At 36.0% G+C, this 12,446-nt stretch overlaps 1 pseudogene; it reads left to right on the forward strand.

Moving 5' to 3' along the window:
• Nucleotides 1-9,141, forward strand: part of LOC149533180 (uncharacterized) — a 50,675-nt pseudogene extending 41,534 nt beyond the window's left edge.
• The last annotated feature ends 3,305 nt before the right edge of the window (nt 9,142-12,446 follow it).

Here is a 12,446-nt window from a genome sequence, read left to right on the forward strand (position 1 = left end):
TTTTTATATTGATACGTCAAACCATTATATGTCTAAGAATTATAGTCTTGGACAAGTAGATTCTCACGTGTGTGGGTCCTTGCCAACTAGGTGTGTAGTAAATAAATTTTGAACACATGAGCTTAAGAATAGATCATGATGTAGTGATCAATGTATGAATAGGAAACTAACACTTGACACATAGATTGAGGGAGATGACTAGACAAGGTGACACATGGTCATGAAGTGTAGTGATGTTGCAAAGAGGATGGTGCGTCTAAAGATTTCATTGCAAGATTGCAACTTGTTGCTATGTGGTGGAGCAAAATAGGAGTTGAAGCGATCAGATTACGAAACATTACCAAGAATTGACAACTGGTGCAATGTCACAATGGGAAGGCACTTGACAAAACCATCGTGTGCCCACACATGTTCGAATACCCAGGTGTAGAGTGGTTGCAATGTCACAAAGAGGATGGTGGATCCAAAAATTTCATTGTAAGATCACAACTTGCCACTACATGGTGGAGTAGGTCAGGAGTTGAAGCAACCAGATTATGAAACGTGGCCAAGAATTGACTATTGGAAAAATGTCACAATGGGAAGATGCTCGAGAAATAACCATCGTGACATCACGAGTGATATTGCAACATGCCCACACATGTTCAAAGACCTCGGTGTAGAGTGGTGAGGTGCTCGATCTGTGAGAAAATCAGGATGTGCCATGTAACACTGATATGGCAAGCCACCGAGGAGGAGGATGGTGGAGAATTGATGTGGCAGTTGATTCAGAATAGGAAAGTGATTCATGAGATGACATGTGGCACTCTAGGACAACTAGATTTGACCAAGCATGAAATGTAGAGGGAAAAGGGTATTGCTTTAAATATATTCTAATTCCCAAAATGAGCACTCAAGTTAGTAAAGTAATGGTAAAGGCAAGATGCAAACTATTAAATGAATAAAGACTTGAATGTTAGGTTGGGCTCGTATTTGGGGAATGTGTGCTCATTTTCTTTAAAAAAATTATTTAGTTAAGTTTTCACTAAGTAATATAATGAAATATTTTAAATATTTCAAGGGGTCTATTTATTTTTTCTTGTCTGCAACTTCAAATGGATGCCGAGGAATGAGTGGAGTCCAAACATAGGACTATTATTTACTGTTGGAAAGGTCTCAGAGCGTAGATTCCATTTTTGGAGGCCAAATATGTGTAGGCCTTACCAGATGAAAAATATTCTTAGATTTGTAAACTAAGGGATTTCTGTAATTATTTTAATTTGTCTATCCTATGGCAATTCAAAATCAATTTCTTAGACAATCATGATGCAAGTTTACTCCAAACTTGGTAGAGATGCTCCTCATAGTGCTATTTTGCTTTTCCATCCATTTAGTGAGTTTTCTAGCAAAGGTTTTAGCATAAGTTTTAATATTCTTTCCAGCAATGGTATCTTCTCATCATTTGAAGATTTTTTATGAAGGTACGCTTTGATACCACTGAAAAAGGTACACTCTGATACCACTTGATGAAGGTACGCACCACCCTTACCAACTCACAACCAAGAATGCAACAATATGGAGACAACGAAATGGCAAAATATTGCAAAAAACTTTATTATACTTGAAAATCCAATAGCGATTACAATAACATTTCTACAAGATCTCTCAAGATCCAATCCAAACCCAAGCTAGCCCAGACCCACACTCTGGTAGAAACCTCTGAGATCTCAACTTGTTCTTGCAAGCCACCAAGCAACCTCTGTGTTTCTAAACCACAGTCACTAGCTCTTCTCCAACTTTATCCAAGATCCAAGTGTAAACTGCCTCACATTCGGCGCTCTGTCTACACACTCACAAGTCCACCACAATCCTACTGTGAACTGCCTCACATTCGGTGCTCTGTCCACAGACTCAGGAAAACTCACTTTTCACTTCCTCCTTCTCTTTCACACCTTGAAGCCTTTTCCTTCCAAAGCTTTCACCTTCCCAAGCTTTCACACCTTCCACAACTTTCACACCTTGAAGCTTTCACCTTCCAAAGCTTCTACTTCTAGCTTGATTAGAAATGCTCATATGCTTTGCTTAAATAGGCACTTATCACCCAATGCATGACTTATCCACAACCTTCTAGAATTCCACCTACACAATATCCACAACCTTCTACAACTTCCATAACCTTCTACAATATCCATAACTTTCTAGAATTTCACCAACACACCTCGATAAATGGAATGACAACCAATTTTATTTTATTTTTTTCTATTTGTGCCACCTATGCACCTCGAAAATAGAAATTCTTCCTTTTTTTCTTTTTCTCCTTTTTCCCTTTTTATTTATTTATTTTTTTCCTCTAATTTTCGTCACTTTCTCTCTCCTCCAATTTTTTTTTTTCTTTAAATAATTTTCCCATGCAAGATGCTCCTGCATCAGACTCCCCCAGTAGATAGAAAAGTGTGTCTCACACTTTGACGCCAAAAAGAAAGATCTGCAACCATCTTCATCTTCACCAAAGGTTTCCACCTCAACAGGGACAAGAAACCACCATGCAAATCTTCCACATATGCATCACTCTGTCAAATGCTAGAATCTCAACCATCCAATTAGCATGCTCACCCCTAGGGATAAATTGCACAAAATGCATCATCAAAAAAACCTCATTCACATCAGCAACTAGTGAATCCACACCAGCAATAACAAACTCCACATCAGTAGCCACATGTATATCTCCATCAACACATTCCAAACTCACAACACCAGCAATCTCTTTGCTTACAACAAGATGCTCTGCAACACACAAGTCACCACCAACAACAACTAGATCATCCATGACCAAGTGCTCCACAATATCCATGTCAGACTTAACCAATTGATCATGAAAACCAATCTCCATCCCAACATCAACAAGGTTAGGAATATCCTCAGCAACAACCTCTATTTTCTCTACAGGTTCTACATCAAGCTCCACAAATTGATTAGGAAAACCAACCTCTTCCACCTTGACCTTCTTAGCTTGATCAACCAATCTAGCATCCAACCGATAAAACATCTTAGAAAAATTCCTCTCCACTATATCATGAATTTTTGTAATCATCTTAGGGTCCAATCCTCTTCAAGCCATCTCCCAAGATCTTCATAAACCCTCTGCAACAAATCCTTCCCACACTCCTTGTGATAACCTTGAATTGTTTGCAAGTCAAATCGCAACCTACCACCTCGCATGAGTAATCAGGAACCACATCACAAGTCTAGGACAACGGATCTGCAATCCACAAGCTCTCTGCTATCATGCCTCAACAAGTCAAGTCTTCCAACTCCAGATCCATCGATCAATCTGCATGTCCTCCCAAGGACCTGGTGCAAACTGCCTCAGCTTCAGCGATCTGTCTACACACTCAGGAACTCTCACTCTAATAAACTTCACCCATCCAAGGTCCTGGTACAAACTACCTCACACTTCAACGATCTATTTGTACACTTAGGAACTCCTGCTCTGATACCACTTGATGAAGGTATGCTTTGATACCATTGACGAAGGTACGCTCTGATACCACTCGATGAAGGTACGCACCACCCTTACCAACTCACAACCAAGAATGCAACAATATGGAGACAACGAGATGACAAAATATTTCAAACAATTTTATTATACTTGAAAATCCAATAGCAATTACAATAACATTTCTGCAAGATCTCTCAAGATCCAATCCAAACCCAAGCTAGCCCAGACCCACACTCTAGTAGAAACCTCTTAAATCTCAACTTGTGCTCGCAAGCCACCAAGCAACCTCCTTGTTTCTAAACCGTAGTCACTAGCTCTTCTCCAACTTTATCCAAGATTCAAGCGTAAACTGCCTCACATTTGGCGCTCTATCTACACACTCACAAGTCCACCACAATCCTGCTGTAAACTGCCTCACATTCGGCGCTCTGTCCACAAACTCAAAAAAACTCACTCTTCACTTCCTCCTTCTCTTTCACACCTTGAAGTCTTCACACCTTGAAGCCTTTTCCTTCCAAATATTTCACCTTCCCAAGCTTTCACACCTTCCACAACTTTCACACCTTGAAGCTTTCACCTTCCAAAGCTTCTACTTCCAGCTTGATCAGAAATGCTCATATGCCTTGCTTAAATAGGCACTTACCATCTAATGCATGACTTATCCACAACCTTCTATAATTCCACCTACACAATATCCACAACCTTCTACAACTCCCATAACCTTCTACAATATCCATAACTTTCTAGAATTCCACCAACACACCTCGATAAATGGAATGACAATCAATTTTATTTTATTTTTTTCTATTTGTGCCACCTATGCACCTCGAAAATAGAAATGTCTCCTTTTTTTATTTTTCTCCTTTTTCCCTTTTTATTTATTTATTTTTTTCCTCTAATTTTCATCACTTTCTCTCTCCTCCAATTTTTTTTTTTTCTTTAAATAATTTTCCCATGCAAGATGCTCCTGCATCAATTTTCTGAGTTTGTTGCAAACAATGATGAGATTTGGTTTGGTTTTTAGTTAGGGAGAGATGAGAGAGACTTTGTTATAACATCAAATGCAAAATGAAGGTTAAATTTGGAATCCAGAGATCAGATTTTTCCATCTTCATTCTTCTATATCTTCTCTTCATTTCTCATTGTACAGGGTTGGTTCCTGCTTGGGAAAATTTTATGTTGTTGTGTTTCCACCTTTTCCAACAAGTTTTCATGTCTAGAAGAACATATTGTATAGTTTCTTGAGTGCATTAATGGATTTAGTTGAGTCTTTGTAGGGTTTCTTATATTTTTTGACTCATAGTTCATTGTATAATAAAGATAACAAGGATTTTCAATAAATAAAATGATATTGTTTAGATCTCTCCAAATGAATGAATAAAGAATTTGGCTCATTTTGTTTCTTGTTGTGAGGTATATGTTTCTTTTCTTTTCTTTGTTTCAAGGAATCAATAACTTGGTGATGAATACAAATTGATGAAGTATTTACATGGATTGTGATAAGAATCGTGAACAATTAAGTGTTGATAAAGAATGTTGTAAGGCAACATATCTTAGATCTAATTCTATGATAGAAACCTTTTTATGAAAGTAGTATTGTGTCTTATATCTTAGGTTCCCAATGGAGATAAGATACCAATATTAATTGTAGATGTTGGATATATTTTGATATTTTCTTTCTATAGTTCTTGATGCAATCTTTTAAAAAAAACACTTTCCCTTTTATGTTTGTAGAGTTGAAAAGAAGACCCTCACTTAGCTTGTGAACTCAGATGTTGCATGACTAGATATTTGATACCTATTGTATTGCATAAGTGTAGAAGATTAAGATATTATCTATTTTGTATAGATTTAGATTTATGTTTTACCACTGGTGACATTAATAAATCTAAGGTATGCTTGCCTACGTTCTACAGAGCCTGAAGTGTAGAAAGATTGTTGCCTTTTTATTTGGCTCAGGTTATATTTGAATGCATCCATCATAGGAATGAACTACCCTTAGATGTGTGTTTTTTAATCTTTCCTAATTATTTAAAAACCATTAAATGAGGAACCAAAAAATGGAAACTCTACTCGAGATAAGTGAAGAAATTGATGTTTAGATATGCTAGAATTGATAATACAAATTTTATACACTAGATCTGTCATATTGTAGCACGGTGAGTTATCCATTAAACTACATAAAATTGAATTAAATCTTCCTTGTTAGGTGAGAAAGTTTGTGAGTTATTGGGAACATTTTATGCATTTTTTTCTTGTGCCACATATACAAGTGATTCTTGTAGACTTGTGCAAGATCTATTAAAAATTTGGCCCCAATTTCATATTGGGTGGCAACTCTTGTCTCTAACCAATGCTGAAAGTTACCACAACATTCCATGTTGTAAAGATTTGAAGAAATTGACACATAGCATATGTTGGAGCTACATCCTAGTTTAGATTTGTGTGTGAGCTACAATCATCTTGAAGTAAGAAGGGGCTACAAGTTTCAAGGATCAGCAATATTTTCCATCTTTAGAGTCATTGGTGTATGCAATACATCAAAGTAATTTTACCATACCTCATATTTTCAACTTGTTAAAGTTCATGAGTGAAGCATGAGAAATGTGTTGATAGAGAAGAACATGCTGCTGTAATTTCTTTTCAGATTTTTTTAGATGTGGGAAAATCTTTTGGTTGAAAATTTTATGTAAGAATTAAGTATGGGTTCACCTAAGTTGTATCGTGTAGGGAGTCCTCTACATTTTTTCTCTATGGGTTTTTATGGACCATTGATATTTTGCAATGTTGATAAGCCCTAAAGTGAAATACCACATGATGTTATTGAATATTTTCCACATTATAGTGGAGATGAATTAGTTTTAGCTAATCAACATATTCAACAATTTTTAGATTAGTTGGAAGAATTTGAAGTTTATAATGAGGATGTTACGATGAAGTGCTTTGTGCATTCTTGATATAAGGGATTTTTTTCTAATTTTTCCTTCATGTATTGTCTCTTTTGTGGGTTAATTGTGTGATGTCTTCTTCAAGCAATATGGTAGGAAAAATTATCCAATGGTAGCAATACAAAGGTTAAATAACATTAAGAAGCATGAAGGTGAATGTATTTTCACTTTTCTTGCTAGACTTGTGATTAATTTGAATGTCATTCCAAATAAGTTTAGGCCAAATGCAAGAGATAGAGATGCACATTATATGAATGCATTGAATTGGGGAGTAGGCCTTTTGATCCATTGGAGGGGATTACAGGACATAATAACTCGACCAAAATAACCCTGGACAAAATAACCCAACCATATTAACCCAAGGACAAAATAACCCAGGGTCATAATAACCCAATCCAAAATAACCCAGAGTCAAAATAACCCATGGAAAAAATAATCCCATAAGACTATAGAGAAAGGAAAACAAAATTTATAAATTATAGGTATATTTCTAAGAAAAAAATTTATTTGAATTTTCAATTAAAGTGTCAAATTATGAGCAATGCCTCTTATATAATCTAAAATATTATTATTGTCATAACCATCAACTAGTCTTTTTTAGTATTTCTTTGAGTTCACAATATTTTTTCTTGCTTGGTTGTGTAGTGTGTCTAGCCATATATTTCTCTATTTTATTCTCTTGGTGACCCTATTCTTTTTTCACTGCTTTGATGAATCTCTAGATTGAGCTATGCGATGATTGAAGCAATTCACTAAATCCTCTATGCCATCCCTCAATAGAATTATTAGTTTTGAGAAGATCATCTTGAATAGCTGAATAGCATTTCCACACACTAATACATTAGGGGTCAATTTGCGACGGCAAGAAAAGGTAATGTGGTTTTGGCTTTTTTTTTTCAATTTTAGCCCCATGTCGTCGCAATTGCGATGGCAAGCGTTGCAATTGTGACGCCAGCGAGATATAAGAGAAAAAAAAAAGCCAAAAATCCTCATTTGAATGAAATCGCGCGACACAGGGTTCTTCTGAAAGGAAAGGCGCATTGCAAGATAGCCTTTCACATAACATTGGAAGTGAAGGTACATGGTCATACACAGGAAAGGAATTACCAAAATCTTCCAAGCAGGTTTTTTAAAATAAATATTTAGCTGTGCAAGAACCAGAGGAATCAAATTTGTGTTCAGAGGATGTTCCATTGGATAGGCATTGTGGCCATAGCCTTCTTGCAGAAAATCCGGAAAGTCTTGTAGATAGAAATAAAGAAGTAAAGCACCCCATGGTTCATAAGAAAAGCTCTCCTGCAAATGCAAAAAAGTGACTTGCAAAAGAGATTATTGGAGTGGGAAGCCCTCAGACCCCTGATTGAGTTTTTCCCACTCCTAGAGTAAAAACAAATTCTGTAAAGAAGGCACATCTTACTCAAGGCAGGCAATCTATAAGTTCCAAATTCTTATTATTTCTACAATTCTCTTTTGTTATCTTAAATGTAATGTTAACTTGAGTCATAAATTTGATAGCTACCCTACGAAGAACCTTCACCATGAGTTGTCTTGACACCAAAATTGGATGGTAAATATTCACACACAAAACAATCTCAACGTCCATCTTGTGTACCAGGTTCAACTCCAGATATTTCTAGTCGTAGGGCCTCCCTGCCCCTACCAACAAAGCCATCAGTTTCATGACCTACATTCATTACTAACAGTCCTTAGAATGGAACACCTAAAGTAAAAGCTATTAACAATGAATGTGTAACACCTAGGCCACGAAAATCTTATTTAACTTCACGCTCATCAACATCTTCATTTGGAAGAATTGAAGCACTCACTGAGAGATCAAAACTTACTCCAGAAGATGCAACTACTGAGTCACCTTATGTTTCTAAAGCTGCCACTTTGTGGTATTCTAACAGAAAAAAATATTCAGGTCTTCAAGCTATGCAGTCTCCTGATGTATCAGTTAATGCACCCAAACTTGATCGAATTGCGAAGTTCTCCATAGCCCCTTCTGAAATTTTTCTGCCCACTGCAAAACAACGTGTTAAGGGTACTCGCTTAGACATTCCTGGAGAAGAAAGTTGTCATTTGAGAGTAGAGAGTAGCCCATATGGATTATGTTTAGAAAGGTCCACCTCATCAAGCTCAGGTTCAGATAAGGATGATGCAAACTATGATAGAACATAGGAGAAGTGCACAATCCAGATCAATGCAAAAGCTCCTGCTTCTGTTCACGTGAAACCAGCCTTCAATGATGTTATTCATGTAATTAGACATAGTTCTTTTCGAGTTGGTACAGATCAAGCTGAGTCAGAGAGAGGAACTGTGAGCAGCTTGCTGCAAGGAAGAATAGATGTGGATTCATTTTTAGATGCAGACAATAATGATCTAGATGTCCTATCAATTCCCATGGGGACAACTGTTACTGGCCATCATATTGCAGATCAACACCTTAAGACAACCTCAACCTCCAGCAGAGATTCTGATTATTCTCAAAAACGAGTAAAAGGAGGAATAGATCTTAAATCATATCAACAAAGAGAAAAATCTCTTGAAGGCTTGCTAGAGCTTAGTGCACAATTACTCCAACAGCAGAGACTAGAAGAACTTGGCATAGTTTTGAGGCCTTTTGGACGTGGTAAAGTCTCCCCAAGAGAAACAGCCATTTGGTTGACAAAAAGCCTGAAAGGAGCAATGAGTGATGTTCACTACATGGGTTGAGAAATATAGATATTTCAACATGGCACTTGTTTATATATGTTTTGTATCTAGTTTTCTGATGTGTAAATATTACTTGGCCCTCAATTTGGCTCCAAGTGGAACATTTCCTCTTTATATCCGACTTACACTGTCTCATTTATAGCAGCTTTTTGCAAATAGATGGATGATGTCTGTTTGTCCATATAGGATCTGATTTTTGGGTAGTCATTGATGGTGTTGTTGTATGCTTTTTGGTCGATGGTTGGTCTAACCACTTTCTTTAACTATGGGTTTTCTTGATGGCAGCAACCCAATTGTTGAGAAAATTTGGGGGCAACCTAAAAGGGTCAAGAGGCAATGTCCCTTATAGGGATTTGGGGTTAGTACCCTCAGTAAGATTGACAAGCAACATCCCTTTTTTAATACAAGCAACGTCACACTACCATTTTTCATAGTGATAGGATGAAAATTGATTGTAAATCAGAGTAGATACAATTCAGACATGTCCTTCACAATTACATAATCATGAACATTGGCAATTAGTGATTCATCAAAAAATCACATTTTTTGGCTTCATCAACACATTCCTCGCAGCATCATATGAGGTTCCTTACACAGTTGACAAATGTGGGCTTAGCAAAAACTTTGGTGAATTAAAAATTGCTTAAGTTTATTTTAAAACAACTTTCTGTTATACATAACAATTTTTTTGCTATCCAAGATTTTACTTGATGTTGTTTCTAGAAGAGATTGTATATGTTTTTTGAATCACAATGTTTCAGATCTCACTCTATGACAATCATATGGGATCTAGTTATGATCCTCTATATTCATATTAGAGGCTTTGATGTTGAAATTGTCTTAGCAAATAATCATGACGATGACCATAGGGTCTCTTGATAATTTGTTTGGTGACTAATCTATTTATGTTAAAGCAGGATGTATCAGCATTGACTGTAGCAGAAAGACAAGTTACACAGATGAAAACTTGCATTGTTGCACTTACAGCTGAGATTTGACACTTGGAGTTGATATGCACGTTTCTTTGAGGTGGGTGATAACAAAGAGCTCATCAATTTTCACTGTGTTATCTTTTGGCTACAAGTCTACACCATTTTCACTGTTTTTTATTTATACCTAATACAATTTTATTTTTCAAACTGTTTATCACTGCCACAGTTTTTGATAGTTGGCTTCTTTGTATTAATGCCTATAAGGAGCCATTGGATATTGGAAGATAAAGGTTATAAATCTCAGGTAGTTTGTCTGTGAGATTTCTTTTGGATTTGGCTGTGTTACATGAAATGTTGAAGTAAGATGCACTGATTTCAACCCATCCTGATTGATTTGTACAAATTCTTATAACCAGTTCCATATATTTAATTACATTTAGACGCTATCTTTTAATGCTTTATTTCAATGTGCTACATATTCTATTTCATATTTGTGATATATGATGAAAGTGTTATAACATATGGAGGAACAGTCCATGAGTGGCGTGGCCAGTTGAAATGGTTTTAGTTTCAATTTTACACCATTTGATACAAATAATTAGTTTACCAATCGATCCCTAGGTTCATTCCATTTGCAGTAAAATCTTCATTACATAGAAAATGTTCACAAAATCTATGTCAATGCTCACACATCTTCTTGGACTTACGCAAATCTATGTCAATCCTCACACATTTTCTTGGACTTACGTAGGAACTATGTTGCCCTGCAGCTCTTGTTAAATATGTTATCAACTTGACTTTTCTATTAAAGGCTCTCATGCTGAATTGAAAGCTAGGTAAAGAAAAAGATATTATACACTATTTTGTTGGTACCCAGTGCAGCACAACAAACTTGTTCTTACTATAAGAAATTTTTCTTTTCTTTTGTTTCATTGCAGATCTTCGTCTTGCATAGAGGTCTCTCCCCATCATTGGACACACTTGATAACATTCGAGCTTTGGATCGCATACAGGAAGTGTGTCTATACACATAAGTATAAACTTCTTCTTTTCCCGCAACACATATAACAACAATTTTAAGTGCTTGCAAGGTATATACTTATGAATAAATATTACATCCTGATTTAAATGTATGAAAACAATTTTCATTCCCTTTAAGCTTCATTCATCTCGAGGTGCAATTCACAAACTCAAGAATAGTGGCTTTTTCTCTTCAGGATACCTTTAGGGGAAGAGTATGTGAATTCCAGCTCGTGTCTGGAGTCCAGTTTAGAGGAGATGGCTATTTACACTGCTAAGGTTTGTTGAATCTAATTCTGAATAACATTACTTGCTATTGTTGAATCTAATCTAATATATATTTTAACTAGACTTGTAGCTTATATGTTTTCAAATTTTTGTTAGGCCTTGTAGTTTGTATAATTTGATTGCTGGAGAGCTTCTACAGCTAAGCAAGAAGGCCGTTGCACAAGTTATAGCTGCGCGCTTGAGTATGAAAATTGTTTTTTTTTAAATTCTAATGTATATTTTAAGTTGACTTTTAGCTTATATGTTTTGAAATTGGTTTTAATGGCTTAATGTTGTAAGGTCTCTTGAAATAAGACCTTCAGGTGGTTGGTCAAAGTTTTACAAATAATCTTAGGAATAAAGTCAAAAAAAGTATTTTTAAAATATTAAAGTATTTAGCTAGGTCTAAGAAGATTTGTGTACTTTCAACAGTTTTTCTTAGTTTGTGAAAGTTGTAGACCGAAGTTTTCATAGCCCAATTTTTGCTTTCTGCAAAGAACGATCATGTCAAATAATATAAGTGAAGAACAAAACAGGGAGACAATCGCTAGATTGTGGTCTAACTTGAAAAGAAAAGGTGATGGAAAATGTTATTGTCCTTGCAATATTTGTAAGGGCTTAAACTGTAGAAGACTGCTAATCAAAATAGTTAAGAGACATTGTAGGGAGAATGGTCACATTGAAGGGGGGCATGACTATCATCCACTGGTAAGTCGTTCATTATATCATTTTAACAATTTATATACATATGAAATCACTTGATGATGAGTTGATGATCATGGTTTATTTATGTTAATCAATTTTATATAGGTTGATCTTCCTAGGGAAGTACATGATATGAACCACAACAATCTAAAGAATATGGTTTTCGAAGTGGAGGAACATGGAGGTGCAAATATCCAAGGTGAAGATAATGATCCCATGGAAGATGACGATCATGCGCCAGAAAACACAATTGAAGAGGATGGTATAAATACATTGATCCATGACACATCTAGTCCAAGCGTATCTGATCATGATGATGATGATAGCCTCGATGTACCTCTACTTCAGAAGGCATACGAGTCCCTATACAAAGACTCCCAA

This window comes from Cupressus sempervirens, chromosome 10, assembly GCF_028749045.1.
Source record: "Cupressus sempervirens isolate cs-2001-9-10 chromosome 10, ASM2874904v1, whole genome shotgun sequence".
NCBI classification, from domain to species: Eukaryota; Viridiplantae; Streptophyta; class Pinopsida; order Cupressales; family Cupressaceae; genus Cupressus; species Cupressus sempervirens.